This window comes from Myxine glutinosa, chromosome 1 (assembly GCF_964187855.1).
Source record: "Myxine glutinosa chromosome 1, kmMyxGlut1.1, whole genome shotgun sequence".
Lineage (NCBI taxonomy): Eukaryota > Metazoa > Chordata > Myxini > Myxiniformes > Myxinidae > Myxine > Myxine glutinosa.
In genome coordinates, this window is record NC_136261.1 from 284,032,365 (window position 1) to 284,048,928 (window position 16,564).

The 16,564-nt window shown below is 40.8% G+C and overlaps 1 protein-coding gene across 6 annotated transcripts in view; it reads left to right on the forward strand.

Moving 5' to 3' along the window:
* FUT8 (fucosyltransferase 8) overlaps positions 1 to 16,564 on the forward strand; it is a 201,369-nt gene that overhangs the window by 98,071 nt on the left and 86,734 nt on the right. The gene's annotated exons all lie outside the window — the stretch shown is intronic.

The window sequence follows — 16,564 nt, forward strand, 5'->3', positions numbered from 1 at the left end:
AATCACACAGAAAGTCAAACCGACACAAACCGACACATAAAACACAAAATAAGGGGAGCGGTAGACAAGATGGGGAGAGAGGGCGAAGGACACAAACACAACATTTGAGAGCAGGGACATCGAGAGAACTGTGGGAGGGAGAGGGCTTGGGGGGAGGTGGGAGAAGTATAAAACATATGGACACTGCAAGGACTTCCAGGAAAGAAGTTGGAATTTCGAAAAAGTGTATCTGGGGATAGATATACGAAAAAGTATATCTATCGAAAAAGTGTACTTTTAAGATTAATCCTGACTTTAAACTTGAGATTATCTTTTTTGTTTTATAAATCTCAAGTTTAATAACAGGACTAATGAAGTCAATAAAAGAAAGAAGAAAAGAAATCTCAAACTTCTTGCAAAAAGTGGGCCTTTTTGCTTGACCATGAGCCAAGAGATGATTGAAGGAATCAGGATGGGATAGCAATGAATTTGGAGGAGTCCAATTGAAACAGTTTGATCACTTTACCTTTTCCAACTTACAGAGCGACTTTTTTTTTTCCAAGATCAAGGCTCATGGAAGAGCAAAGTGACAGAACTAGGAACATGCAATACTGCAATGGGACAATAATTGGACGCAATAAGCAAGGGAATGGAGGAACAGGAAAAGAGGAGGGGAAGAAACGCTGCATCTTGCAAGTAAGCGTGTTCGGTTAGGAGATAATAAAAATTGTGGGTAAGAATGGGTGGTGACATTATGTGGTGGTCCTGTTTTACTGTTTCACGGTATTTTGCTTGTATAACTGAGTGCACATTTTATGGTCTTTATCTTAATGTATTGTTGCAGAAACAAGGATCTCCTCAGAAAAATGATTGTCCCAAATAGAGAGAGTAGAGCCTCCCTCCCCTGCACCTCCCACTCCTCAAAATCCTTTTCAACACTGCTTTACCCAATTGCAGTCAAATATCCCATCAAATGAGTCCAATACCCTCAATGGTTTTCTTAACAGCATCATTTGACCCTGAAAGTGTATTTGATCTCAAAATAATGTGTCTTCTGACCCTTGGATTTGGTCTTTTATTTACTTTTTGGATTTCAAAACTATTAGAGGCCGGAGGGAGTCATACTCTAAGAATATGGTGGACGAAGCAAATTTTTAAATCCATAATCCTTCATCGTCACCTCACCTCTGCAGATGTAAGCAGATGCAATGTCCTGAAGGAGAAGTTGCTTCTGAGACTTTCCATCTCCTTTTATCTTGAAAGCTTGATTCGACTTGTTCAGAAGTTCAGCATACTAGTTTCCATTGATGTTGTAGTGATTGATGCCTTGTAAAATCACTTGTAACATACATTCAGCATCCCGGAAAATGCTCTTCATGATCTCCCTACCTTTTGTGTTGGGTCATCTAATGCGTGAGTAAACAGTTGGGGCCATCTGTGGATTATGCCAGAAGAGTATGAGAAACTTCCATTCTTCTTCTTATTTGTGTGTATGCAGCACAAGGCTGTGGGGTAGCATCATTGGCTGATGACGCGGCAGTGCCGCTGATGCAGTGACCTCCACTGATTTGGGCAGGGATTTGGAATTTGGCCATGATGCTAGCGATTACTGACATACTCTTTGTGAAGAACACCTTGGAATCTTTAGCATCCACAACAAATGCTGGCAGACGGGACGCTAGTTTAACGTCCATCTGAGGAACGGCACACACAATAATTTAATCACCCTGCTTTTGAAACACTGGGATGACAATTTATAGCTGGTTCGGGATACGAATCCAGGCCAGACAGCTTAGAGGCGAGTGTGCGTATGTCTAGGCCATCCTGTCAGCCAACTCCCATTCTGAGGATTGCTCACATACATGCCTTGCATGCAACCTCAGTTAGTTGTCTTCTCACTTCTGATCCATCACATCCAGATTTCATTACTGGCTATGTCAGCTTCATCTTATAAATGCAATTATTATTTGTTGTAAAGCACGTGTTCGTTCACACGCAGCCACTTCATATTTGGAAATGGTACGAATGACCTTTCTCTGTGTGCAAATTCACTTCTACAAACAAGTATGAACAAAATTAAAATAGAAGTGGGAGTAGGGTTAAAAAAAAATCCTGCAGTATTAATGTGCATATATGTAAATGAGCCCATTGAGGACTAGAACGACACTCAGTAGAGAGCATACCTCCACCAGGTGAACAGTTTACGTTTTGTATCTCAGAGTAGACCTGAAAATCACAATACAGAATCACATTTAATCAAAATCAATCCCAGGAATCACCATAGGTCCAGTCTTTCATTCCCTGATCTATCCCTCGTTTTTAGCCCTATCACTCAATGGTGAAGAATCACTTAAAGAATTATACTAGCTGGATCCGGATCCCGATATTCAGCGAAATTGAATCGATTTTTCCTTGTCAAACACCCAACCGGTCCACCAAGTTTCATCCAAATCCGTCCACAGCTTTTTTGAGATCTCCTGCTATGTATCGTTTTTGGCCCTATTTCCCAATGGTGAAGAATCACTTTAAAAATTCTAGTAGCCGGATCCGAATCCGGATCTTCACCAAAATCTAATCATTTCGTCCTTGTCACATACGCTACACCTCTGCCAAATTTCGTCCGAATATGTCCTCAACTTTTTGAGATATCTTGTTCACAAACAAACGGACAAGTAAACAAACAGACAGACAGACAGGGGTGAAAACATAACCTCCATCCACCTCTGGTGGCGAATAAATTGAAACCTAAAAGACAGTTGAAACCGTTTTTAGGAAAATATCATTAGTTTGCTTCGGCTCCTTCATGGCCACATACTTCCCTCCCAATTTTCTTCCATTTCATCTGAAATTCTTCTTACAGGCTGACTAACATAAATATTGCATTTTAAATTTAAATATATTTTCAAACCTTGCACATTTTAAGATGCAATATTTGTAATACTTGAATTTAGCTTCTTAGCCATTTAATAGCACACACGGATATTTCAAATTTGAGGCATACTTCTTTTTATGAGAAATACAATCTAAAATTTCAGCTGATTTGATGAAACTTCAACTTTTCAAGGTATTCCCCTGATACATACATACTTTCACATCAATGTTTTAGTGCCTTGATGCCATCTGTGTATAAATCTTTGGGAACAGAACATAGCCATTTCGTAGCATGTACTTTGAGGTCTTCATTATTCGCAAACTTAATATGGACCCATATGTTATTTTCATTGTTGTAAAGGGAAAAAACATTACGAGATGAAAAGTCGGTACCGTATGGGGGTCGAGGGTGATTTGTAACTTCCCAAGCCTTTTCTGCGAGTAGTAAGGGTCACATTGGTTGGGTGAGTCATGGTATTATGATTCGATAAAATCACACACTGACACAGCACACCTCGGGCATTACTTGCATATTGCTTGTCTCACTTCATCACGAACAAGTCACTTTAGTCCTGTGTAATGATTTTCCCCCCTTGCATTCAGGAAAATCTACAGGAAGTAAACCATTAAGGTCTTAAAACACCACATGCTTTCCAGCTGATGGGTGAACTTTTAATTATTTAGGTGGTGGGGACCAATAATGTCTCTCCCTTTTGCTGCCTTCTTGCACCAAGTTCACCTTTGCCCATCACTTTATGCTTTAACAGTGCACGAGAAACACTGGGGAGCATTTGAAGCAACACAGGTATTTGCCTTGCTTTTATGGATATACTGCACAGTAGATTTGCTTATTAGCTCACCTGGAACGAAACGATGGCGCGTTATCTGTCCGTCCGTCTGTCAGTCCGTAAACATTTGAAATTACTTATCCGAAACCGCTGCTGGGATTGCGACCAAATTAGGCACAAATGATATTTGTTGTGTTGTGACTAAAGTTTGTTCACGGCATTAAAAATAAATCAGGGTCTAAGGGGTTTTACCGGGGTCAAAGTGGATCCAGGTTTGACCTTCACCCACCCCCCCCCCCCCCTCCCCAAAATAGGTATTTGCTTTCTTCTCTGAAACTACACACACGATTTTGACGAAACTTGACCGCAACCTTCACCACCTGTGCTGTACCAAAGTTTGTTCACAGCATTAAAAAAAAATCTGCCCCTTTGGGGGTCTATGGGGGGTTGCCCCCCAAAATAGGTATTTGCTTTCTTCTCAGAAACTACACACGCAATTTCGATGAAACTTCACCACAACCTTAATCACCCATGATGTACCAATGCTTGTTCTCAAGGCATTAGAAAAATTGGGGTCTTAGGAGGGAGGTGTATGCGGTTGGGGAAGGGGAGTTGCCCCCCAAAATAGGTATTTTTTCTTTGTTTGTTTAAAGTCTTGTGATTATGTTAGTATGATTCGACATGCTGCCCTGTCTTCTAGCAACCATTGAAATTGGTTTAAAATACCCTTAGTCAGTGCAGTTTACTGTTTTATTCTACCAGGGGTATTGCCCCTATGTTTTTTACCTCGCCTGCAAAGTAGTTCTGGGGAGCTTATGCGATGGCACGTCGGTCGTCAATCCGTCAGTCTGTAAACACTTGCAAATTCTTCTCCGAAACCGCTGATGGGATTGTGACCAAACTTGGCACAAATTATGTTTGGTATGTTGCAACTCAAGTTTGTTCACCACATTTAAAAAAGAGGAGTCTAAACTCTAAGGGGGTCTCCTGGGGTCAAAGTGAAATCAGGTTTGACCCCCCAAAATACGTATTTGCTTTCTTCTCAGAAACTACACACCTAATATCGATGAAACTTGACCACAACCTTCAACACCCATGATGTACCAAAGTTTGTTCACGGCATCAAAAAAAATCGGGCCCTGAGGAGTGCATTGTAAGGGTTGCCCCCAAAAATGGGTATTTGCCTTCTTCTCAGAAACTACACCCACAATGTCGATGAAACTTCACCACAACCTTCATCACCCGTGATGTACCAATGTTTGTTCAAGGCATGAGAAAAATTGGGATCTGTGGAGATATACGGGGTAGGGGAAGGGGGGTAGGGGGGTTGCTCCCAAAAATAGGTACTTTTTGTTTGTTTGTTTGTTTAAAGTCTTATGGTTATGTTAGTATGATTGTACATTCTGCCCTTTCTTCTCGCAACCATTGAAATTGGTTCAGAATACCATGATACCGTTTAAAATACCTTCAGTCAGTGTATTCACAAATTCAGTATCGAGACAATTCTACCAGGTCCAGGGGTATTGCCACTATTTTTATTATTAAGGGTGTGCTATAAACTACGAAAGGCTTCTGGTGCAAGATGACCCATATACGACACACAACGCTGCTAGAAAAAATAAATAAATTAAAATCTGCAAAAGGTTGAAATTTAGCCTGGCTATAAATAAATTGGTGTGCCAAGAAGTTTCTTGGGAATGGTCGAAACTGCCATAGCTAAACCAGCGATATTTAAGGGTTTACTGGATACACAGTACTGTGCAAAAAATTGTGTTATTCCAATCGTATTCATGCTTTCAGGTAAATTCATCAAATTATCAGTGATAACAATCATATGTATGTACTAATTATAAATATCACACAGCCTTTATTAATACAGGTTTCCCGGTGTGTACCCCGGTTTAGAATAGGTACACTGTATCCCTGCACATCGTAAGAGGCGACTAAGGGTTGGCGTCATGAACGGCATCCGGCCATAAAAACATTGCCTCAAAAAAACGGGGAACCATGATTGGCATGGGGCCCGCAAGGCCAACCCCCGCTCTAGTGGGGAAAATGGCCTTAAAACGATCATTCATATTCATTCTTTATTAATACAGGTTAAACTGCTTCAGTAAATAACAAGAACAGTGTCTTTGTTATAGAATCAGTCAATACTTTGTGTCCTCCCTTTGCCTTTGCCTTCTTGAGGTGCCATCACTCTTATTGAGTACTGTTACGTGCTCCTCCCCAAACCCCGGTCACGGTGTACCTCCGAGCCCCGAGAGGAGTCACGGCAGAACGATGTGTTATTCTGTGTGTCAAAGATCAATGGTGAAACCACACCAATTGTTACCAACAAACAAGTATTGTATTAAGGTCACACAAGAATAACAGTACATACCAAATTCAGATCCTGGGGGGACAGGGCCTTCTCCATCGCTGCTCCCACCCTCTGGAACTCACTACCTCACACCATCAGAGACTCCTCCTCACTCACCACATTCAAAACATCACTCAAGACCCACCTGTTCAGCACTGCATTCAACATTCAACCCACAGCATTTAACCCCTGACTATCACTTCTTCTTCTCCCTCCTTTTGCTTTAAATATTCCCCTATTGATTCTTGTCTTTTTGCACTTGTTGTTTTCATGTTTTGTTATGCGTTATGTTTTGCACTCTGTCAAAGCGCCTTTGGGCTTCATGAAAAGCGCTATACAAAATAAATGAATTATTATTATTATTAATAATAATATTAATCAATTGTACAACCAATATATCATTCCTATGATGGTACCATCAGTTTCGTACAATATAACTCACTGTGCTCCAAGTGAGCGAAAAGAACATTCCCAATGTCTCTGTCCCAGCTTCAAACCAAAGTCGATCCACGCTCCAGTGATCGTCAGAACGATGTTGTATCGTGACCAGAATCCCGTTCGGTTGACAGTCACACTGCCAAAGATGGGCAAAGGTACCCTCCAGAGGCGACTGGGAAATCACACCTACGGATATGGATGTTCAACGGCTCCCAATCGACGAACCGCAAATTCCCACTCAAAATCCACGTTACACACACATACCAGGTTAACGGCTGGATGCGTTGAAATGGTTGAAGCGAGGTGAAAAACCTGGAGCGATGCGAAATCAGGCGCGAGGCAAAATGGCCAATGGTCCGTTCTCGAGACGTAACGGCACTCCAATGATTCCCTTCGGAATCGACCGCAAAACCTGTCACGCAGGTTTATCGATCCACGCTCCAGTCCACGCTCCTTCAAACATGTTTGTGAAGTAAATGTGAGCTCTTTCACGAGCCTCGATTCAGTATACTAAAAATAAAAAAATAAAATTTTTTACAGCGATAACTCTGTCGCAGGAATCCCTTTCCCAGGAAACCCAAAGTTCACTTGTGACCCCCGTTCGCCAGCGTTTGCTCAAAACCTCAAAGCAGCTCGGCTCCTTCTCCGACCTCACTTGCTCCGCCTCCTTTTCCTCCTCTTCTTCCTCTTCTTCTTCATCCGGTTCCCGATCCCGTTTCCGGTTTCTTTTTAAAACATTAATTTTTTTTACCTTTTGAAAACAGTTATCTCCAATTCACTTAAACGATAACAATAATAGTACATGGAACCAAAAATGTTTACAGTGGATGAGAACCCCAACAACGGAAGTGACGAATCCATAACGAGTACTCGTCACCCATGCTTCATGCATATCACTGCATCGCACCACAAAAGTGAAAATAACGCAACCGTTGGAGGGAATAACCAATCGGATATCACCAAATCAATTACCCCAGGTGGCTGGAATTTTAGAAATTATCTCCTGCCATGCTCTTACTGCCAAAGAAAGCTGCATACAGCTACATAAGGTAATAAGAGCTACACAAGCTACACAAAGTAAAGCTTTTATACAGTGCCCTCCATAAGTACTGGAACCAGTGAAGTCAAATTTGCTATTATTGCTATAGACCCAAGAAATTTGGATTTGAGATAAAAAGATGAATACGAGGCAAGAGTACAGAAGGTCAGCTTTCATTTCTTTGTATTTTTGTGCATATATGTTTTAGTATTGTAGAACAACAGCACTTTTTTATGTTCAGTCCCCCCATTTTTGGTAAGCATAAGTATTGGAACAGATTAACGTAAAGGAAATTAAAGTAGTATAATAGTTAATATTTGGTTGCATATACCTTGCATACAATAACTAGATGGTATTCATAGAATACTTACCCTGTGCAGTCAACTTGTTGCGAGCCAACTTTTCTGTTTTTGAACATTTTTTTTCTTTGATCCAATATGGCTGCCAAACCACGTGAGCGATGACATCATAAATTTATATTCTCTAATATAATTGTTGCATAGATCACACTCAATACATTTCAAACTGATCAGACTAAGTGTTGTCCCTGTCGAATTATGACGTCATCATTATGGCACCAATGATGTCATCATTAACAACACCTATTCCCCATATGGAGTTCTTTACAATGAACCATGTTTAAATTTTTTCCATGCAGCGGTTTTGGAGATATAGAGGTGCAACATTTTTCGTTTTCCAAGATGGTGCCTGTACCACATGACCTATGACGTCATGATTATCATTAAAATATTCTAAAGGAGGAGGCACTTCTCTAGTGAACATTTCGTGTCCATCAGACCAACAGTTGCTGAAAAAAAATTAATACTGATAGGATGGATGTGTTGTAATTGTCGAATGATGACGTCATAACGAAGGCACCGATGACATCATCATTAACATATCTTATTCCCCATGGGGAGTAGTTGACAATGAGCCAGGTCTCAATTTTTTCCATGGAGTGGTTTCAGAGATAGAGGTGCAAATTTTTCCAAGATGGCGTCTGTACCACGTGACCTACGACGTCATAATATTCATGAAAATATTGTACAGGAGGAGGCCTTCCTCTGGTTAAAATTTCATGTCAATCAGACCAATGGTTGCCGAGAAAATGAATTTTTAAAATGCAGACACGACATGTGGCACACGAATGCAACTGAATGCTTAACCCTGCTTTTCGCTTCTCGAGCGCAGGGTAACTACATCGAGCCTGTCGAAATCACCAAACTCTTGTTATCTTTCTGTGAGATGCTTTGTCAAACCTTTACTGCAGCCATTTTCAGTTGTGCGTTTTGGGGGGTTTCTGCCTTTAGTCTCCTCTTCAGCAAGTGAAATCCATGCTCCATTGGATTTAAATCAGGAGATTGACTTGGCTAGTCTAAAACCTTCCACTTTTTGTCCTGATGAACTCCCTGGTTGTGATGTTGTGTGTTTTGTGTCATTGTCGTGCTGCATGGTGATGCACCGCCCAATGAGTTTGGAAGAATTTTCTTGTACATAGGCAGACAAAATGTTTCCATACACTTCTGAATTCATTCTGCTGCTGCCATCATGAGTTACATCATCAATAAAGATGAGTGAGCCAGTTCCAGAGGCAGCCATGCAAGCCCAAGCCATGACACTACCTCCACCATGCTTCACAGATGAGGTAGTATTCTTTGGATCAAATGCAGTTCCTTTCTTTCTCAACTCTTTCACCTGTTCATCACTTTGGTGAAGGTTTATCTTGGTCTCATCTGTCCGTACAACTGTTCCAGAACTCTACTGGCTCACCTCTGTGCTTCTTCGCGAATTCTAATCTGGCCTTTCTATTCTGGTGCTGATGAGAGGTTTGTGTCATGCTGACGTCAAATGTTATCACGAAGAAAAATTGGGCAAACATTCCAATCCTAGCATCCTACCTTGCTCTCGTAGCCTTTGTAATTCTGCTGTCAAAGTATTCTGTGAAATTTACATTGTATTCTGTGAACAGTACACTTGCACCCCTGCACTCTGGAGGTTGTTTGTGATGTCATTGACAGTTGATTTCGGGTTTTTCTTTACAGCTCTGATGATTTTTCTATCAGCTGGTTGTTTTCCTTGGCCAACCTGGCCGTTATGTATTTATATACACTTGTGGTTTCTTTGTTTTTCAAGATATTCCAAGTTGTTGTATTTGCTATGCCCAATACACAAAATAAAGCCAAAATACACAAAGAAATGGTGTGTGTGTGTTAGTGTGTTATAACACCTGCCACTGCTCACTTGTACTAACAGGAAATATTATGTACCCAACACCTCTCATCTACGGATATTTCTCGTGGTCATATATTTCCGTGAGACTGATTTGCATTTAGGAACAGAACAATTACGGTTGACCATTTTGAAATTTCCATTCTTTTGTCGAAATGCTGAAAATTATGTTTGAAAGATTATTTGAATTACAGATTTTTCACTAACAATGCCAGGTTAAAAGTGCCGGCACACACACAGCACAGGCACAAAAAGCCTTGAATGTGCTTTGCCCAACTGCTCCTGAATTCAACTGTCTTTTGCAATTGAGAAAGCGGAAAAGTTTCTAGCAACCCTCAACTCTTACTCTGCAACTGGGCTGGACAGCATCAGCTCACGTGTGTGATAAACACTTTTCACCCTTTTCACCCTGTCATTTACCACAGGTCATCTTTCTTCTGCTTGGAAATCGGCCAACATCACAGCATTACATAAAAAGGTGCAAAAACGGATCCCATCAACTACAGACCAAATTAGCTTATTTCCAATCGTCAGCAAAGTCATGGAATCCATCATCACAGTTGACGTTAAATCATTCCTTTTTTTCCAATAATCGCATCTCTGATCATCAGTTTTGATTCAGACTTTGTCACTCTACCTTGTACATGCTGCTTCTACTCTCCCAACAATGGATGCATGGACGACTTCAATATCAGATGAGATCAGGGCCGTCTCTCTGGCCATATCTCGAGCTTTCATTGCAGTCTAGCATCCTGCCTTGCTCTCCAAACTGTCTGCCTATGGAAATCAAGGCCAACTCCACTCTTTCATTACCGATTTCCTCCGCTCTTATAGCCAACGTGTTGCTCTCAATGGAATGCTTTTTTCTCCTCTCCCCATCAAGGCAGGAGTACCCTAAGGCAGTGTTCTCAGTCCCATCTTATTCCTAATCTTCATCAATTTTATCTCACTAACTCTCTGGAAAATCCTCTATTTCTTTGCTGATGTCTCCACTCTGTCGTGACATCCCTCATCATTCTGACAGACAGGCAGCAGCCTCTTCCCTCTCCTCGCACTTGCCAAAATCACAAACTGGTCAAACACTTGGAATATGTCTTTAAATCCTGAGAAAACCTCCCGTCTCGCTCTACAAATGGACCATACTGCAAACACTCCAATATACTTTCTCAACAGCTCTCTCGAAAGGGCCCAGTTGCTTAAACTCTTGGGTCTCACTCTCAACCACGATCTCTCTTGGGCAAACCACATTTCAAAGTTGGCCTTGAAAGGCAGACTCGAAAGAGTTCCAAAGTTTGGCAGTGGAGGGGAAGAAACAAACATCATAATGACCCAACCTTGACTTGCCAATGGCCACACAAAAATCATGCGATGTAGTGGCTTGTCGAGTATGCCGTGGTCTCGCTAATGGCGGAGGTACAAAAGCAGCATGTTTTTGGCAGCAGAAACCAAAGTAATATCTGTAGAAAAGAGAAAGAGAGCCAACTTTGCGGCATAATTTGAGTGGGTAGAGTTTTGAGGTCAGATTGGGAGAATTTGATGTCAGATTACTTTGGATTCAATTCTATCCAGTAAGTATGTGGAGCTGGAACCTCCCCAGATGTGAGAGCAGGACTCTATACAAGGGCGAATCAATCCTTTATGAAGTTAAAGCAACTGTTCAGAGGAGAGGAAAGTCCATTGTCACTTGTACATAAAATGCTTGTATTAAAGGTCCTGGAAAACAATTTTTCTTTGGAAAACAGGGCTTCTTCAGGTGGGACACAGGGCCTTCCCAGTCAGCTTCCTCAAACCAATAGACCCCAAGCCTCAGCACGTTTCCGCTTTTATTCCCAAGGTATAACGATTCGTTTCCTGTCACATGTCAGTGTGAGGGGTCAATTGAGGAGTGTCTTTGTTGTGCCGACCTCGAGCAAAAGAAAAGCCAATCGCATCACTGGTGGTCTGTTCTGCTGTTTTTATTCATTTGCTATCTGGTGTTGTTTGTTTGGGAATTGGTAAATGTGTGTTTTTGTTCATGTTCTTGTGATTCTTGGGCACGGATGTGGATTTTTCCGTGGCTGGGGTTGGACATGGTAGTGTCGTTTGCGTGATTAGTGGAGATTCAGTTGAGTGTTGTGCATGTGTGGGTGTGGTGTTGGAGATCAAGCATTGTTTTTTACTCACCATGTCCAGATGTTTGCACCATCCAATTTTTGCTAATCATATCAAAGGAGTGTATTGTGTGCATATGTCCACAGTCTCCCCAGTTAGACTACACTCTCTGCTCTCGATGTGCCATGCCATCAGACTCTGTCATTTGTTGGATGTTGTGTCTCGGGCGTGGGTGCCATCCAAATCAAATCTGTGGTCATATCACAGGCAATGGTGCACGATGGCCGACTATGTCACCTCAAGCCGAATTGCTCTATCAGTTTCCAAGCCTAAAGAACAACACAACAGGCATTTTAAGGCCATTTTCCCTGCTAGAGCGGAGGTTAGCCTTGCGGTCCCCATGACAATCTTCTCCATTTTGCCTTATTTTCTGCATCTCTCTTTGTTAACCCCCTTGCCCGCATTTCTTCTTCCACCATCTTTGGCCAAGTCTTTCTCGGTCTTCCCCGTCCTCTACTTCCTTCTACATTCATTTCCATCACTCTTCTCAACCAGTCACTTTCATCCTTCCTCGACACATGACCAAACGATCTCAACCTGTTTCTCTTCACAGCATCCATCACAGGCTCTATTCCCATCATCTTTCGCAATTCATCATTTGTCTTCCTCTCTCTCAACAATACTCCACACATCCACCGAACCATTCGCATTTCCACCCTTTCCAGCCTTCGTTGCTGCTCTACCTTCATTACCCATGTCTCGCTCCCATAAATCATAACACTTCTCACACATGCAGCATACACCTTTCCCTTCAGCTTCAACGACACTCCCCTCTTCTTCAGCACGCCACTCAGTTCCCGAAACTTCTTCCATGCACATCTCACTCTAGCAACCGTTGCCGAGTCTGATCCACCTTCTCCATTCAGCATGTCTCCGAGGTAACAAAATGTTTTCACACCTTCCAGCCTTACGCCATCTCCAAGATCCAACTCAACATTTCCTCCATCTGCAGCTCCCTCTGTGTACACCTTACACTTGAATGTAGCTGCCACACTGGTTAATGACCCTCTCAAACCACTACATTTTTGATGAACCCACTCATCGCACATTGTACATTGAATGGAGTTCACTCCGACACCCTTCCTGTACACAGCACTCGGCCACTTCCCAGTTCTTTCCACCTCACCACATGCTTTACCACTAGCCATCACCTTCGTTTTTCCGATATTCACCTTCAGACCTTTTGTCTCCATACATTCCTTCCACTTGTTCATCTTATCCTTCAGTCCATCCATACTTTCCGCAATCAAAAATCAATTTTCCAAGCCCAAGATAGACTAAGTTCTCCAAACTGCCTCACTGTCAGTGGCTTGCCTTCTACCCTCTCTCACTTCACTTTAACAGGACCCTTGACTTTGTATACAAAAAATAGTACCACTGGATCTGCAGCTTATCTGGGCCCTGGCTTAATGTTGTAATCCAAATTTAATATCAGTCTGACTGGTGGGTCTGGAGAACAAGATTTTAGAAGGAATTTACGTGATTTTCCAAAGTATTGACAACGCCGGCCATTTTGACACACCTCCAGTCACGTGATCGGCATGACCTCTGCAATTTCACATCCCTGCCCTGGCATAATGTTGTAACCCAAATTTGGTAGCTTTCTGACTGGTGGGTCTGGAGAAAGATTTTTGAAGAAATTTACAAAGTCCGCCATTTTGACACACTGCCGGTCATGTGACCCAAACGAGCTTTGCAAGGCCCTTTACCATTGAGGAGCGAAACCTTGCTGCCAAATTTCAGCCAGATCAGCCCTGCGGGTTGGCCAGAAAAGTCAAAATAGGAGACGGACGGATGGAAGGTGTATGATGACAATAACTTATCTTGAATAACGATTCCAGAAAAGCCAATAATAAATAAGAAGACAAACATTCGTACATTTGGGAGCAACTGAAGGTTATCTTCTCTTGGGTGTTTACATTGATTTAAGGCTAATAAAGGATGTTGCACCAGAGGCATTCAGAAAGTTGTATCAACAGGATACCCACAATATATTAGGGCTGCAGATTGAGCATGAAAATGAGGTTGAAGTGGCAACTAGCTTCCTACAAGCTAATTTTGATATTTTTTATAAAGTATGGGCCCTGACTACTTCAAACACCAAAAATACCCAGAATCCCCTTGGATGTTCATCAAGTGACGTCATCAAGATGGCCTCCATTTTTATTAAGTTTTTGTATTTTATTTTTACATTAAGGGTCCCTATGTCCTGATCTGTAATAAAATGATACTAGCATCCGATTTAAATATTCTATTTTATAATATTAATATTTAATAATAATTTAAAATAATATTATTAATTATATTTAATAACATTTAAAATAATATTTAAATAATAAATTAATTTAAATGCATGCATGCAATGCATTTAAATGCATTTAAATTAATTTAATAATTTAATTTAAATATTTAAATAAAATTTTTAAATAATATTTAAATTAAACATAGCTGATGCATTAAGATCAATTTCTTGGGTATTAGGGTATTCAGTTGTTGGTTGTAATTTTTCTATGTCTCTGCGAATAATACTAACTGCACGGTGAAGTATTTGGGAATCATTTTTGTAATCAGAACCATTGTTGCAAGCACATTCTCACGAACTTCTGCTGGCTTCATATTCGCTGCTGTAAGTTTTATTCCTTTCTTTTTATTCTCTGGTTCTCCACATATGAAAGTGTTCATCCCAGGGAAAGGCTGATGTTTTTTTCTCTTGACAGTAAAACTACTATATAAACGGTTAGGTACCATGTCAGCACCTGTACACAATGTCAAACTTTACAATTTTGGCAGCCATTATGATGACGTCATTTAAGCATGTTCCCCCAGATTTCAAGATTTTTGAAGGTTAAGGTTAAGGTTAAGCTTCTGCAAGCTTCTGGGTATTTTTGATTTGTGAACTTGTCAAGGCCCATACTTTATAAAAATACCAAAAGTAGGTGGTAGGAAGGTAGTTGCTAGTTCTGCCATTTTAAAGGCACTTTTTGACAATAATCTGCAGCCCCATAGTCAAGGGCATGCCAACTCAACCAAACATTAAATTAGTAGGAAAATGTATGTATTATTCTTCTGTTTGTTTTGCCATGTCATGGACTTTTTTGTGAGTACGTATCTCATTCCTCATTCATGGAGCCTTTTGAAACCTACCATGTGCATATAAGACATGTAGGTCAAAGAGAAGAGATTTAGGCTATCAGCTAGGGGGGTCAACCGGTACCAAATTGAGGGAGTAAGGCTAATAATGATTTTTGACAAGGTTTTTACCTCTAGAATAAGAAAATATGTGATAGCAAATTCAACGATGTAGCTAAATGTGTGTTATCACCCATTGATACATTTCAATGGGTGAAATGTATCAATTCATTGATACATTTCCACTATGTCGAAAATACGTGGTGGTGCGATACTTTTTTCCATATGTATACTTGCAAATCTACTGAATGCCAGTTATTTTCGTGCATATTTTGTGCATAAAGTTGTTGCTATGATGGCAGCCATTTTGTGAAATTGGGCGCCATATTGGATTCTATCTTCTTGGATTAAAGTTCAGATGATGTATTTCATACTTTAAGAGAGTTGTAAAGTCTTAAACATCTCAAAACGCAATGCTATTTGTTACAAATTCCTACAAGAATATGAAACATGGTGTTTTTAATAGAAAAACATGCATTTTGGCGGCCATTTTGAAAATGAGGTGATAACACCCATTTAGCTACATGGTTGAATTTGCTATCACATATTTTCATATTCTAGGGGTAAAGACCTATCCAAAAATCAATATTAGGCTTACTCCCTCATTTTGGTACCAATGGACCCTATTTTGGGGGTCTGGCTGATGGCCTAATTACAATGAATTGCAAGAACACTGAGGCAATCGACACATCAATGCAATATTTGGTGTTTAACTTTGTATCTCATCATTAGGAGATGAAAACTCCACATGGGCCAAACCAAAAGATGAGATGGTAAGCTGCTTGAAAGCAATTGCCTCTACACGTGCATTTTGTGCCAAGCCTCAGAATATGGCCAGCAGAGCTTCGAGTGGGAAGAGATGAACCAATTAATGCAATTGAGAAAGTCTATAAAAGTGACTCCATTATTATTTGTCACCAATAAGATTTCTGCATACCCATACAATTTGTAACTCTTTGTAAATCGCAGAGCAAATGTACTGCATGCAAATGTGGACTGCAACACCCATTTCTAAACGGACCGTATTTATGGCCTACATCGAGCATCATTAAGATTTTTGGATGTATTTAATACGCACACTGAAAGGCAGTGCTGCACAATTTGTGAACATCAGGGAACACAGTATGCTAATACGTTTTGCCCTGAAGGGAAGAGATTACACGTTTGATAATGTGACTGCTTCTTCGGAGATTCGCACTTAATTTGTTGAGAATGAAAGGCAATTACTCTTATCCCCGCATTTGCTTTTGGCTTTTGCTCCAATAATATTGCTTTCTGTGACAATTGTAGCTTATCCGGTGAAAGCTGACGAAAATGATGTAAATTTACTGTGGGGATAATTGGAGAATTAAGAAACATATCGGTTTTGTGTTCACGATTTACAGAAGAGCCTGTAATTGTGCGTTGTGCATTGTGCATTGTGCATTGTGCATTGTAGCCTGCATTGTGCACTTAAACATAGCATGGCACAATGGCTGTCTTGCCACCAACGAACAAATTTAAATATATATTTATTTT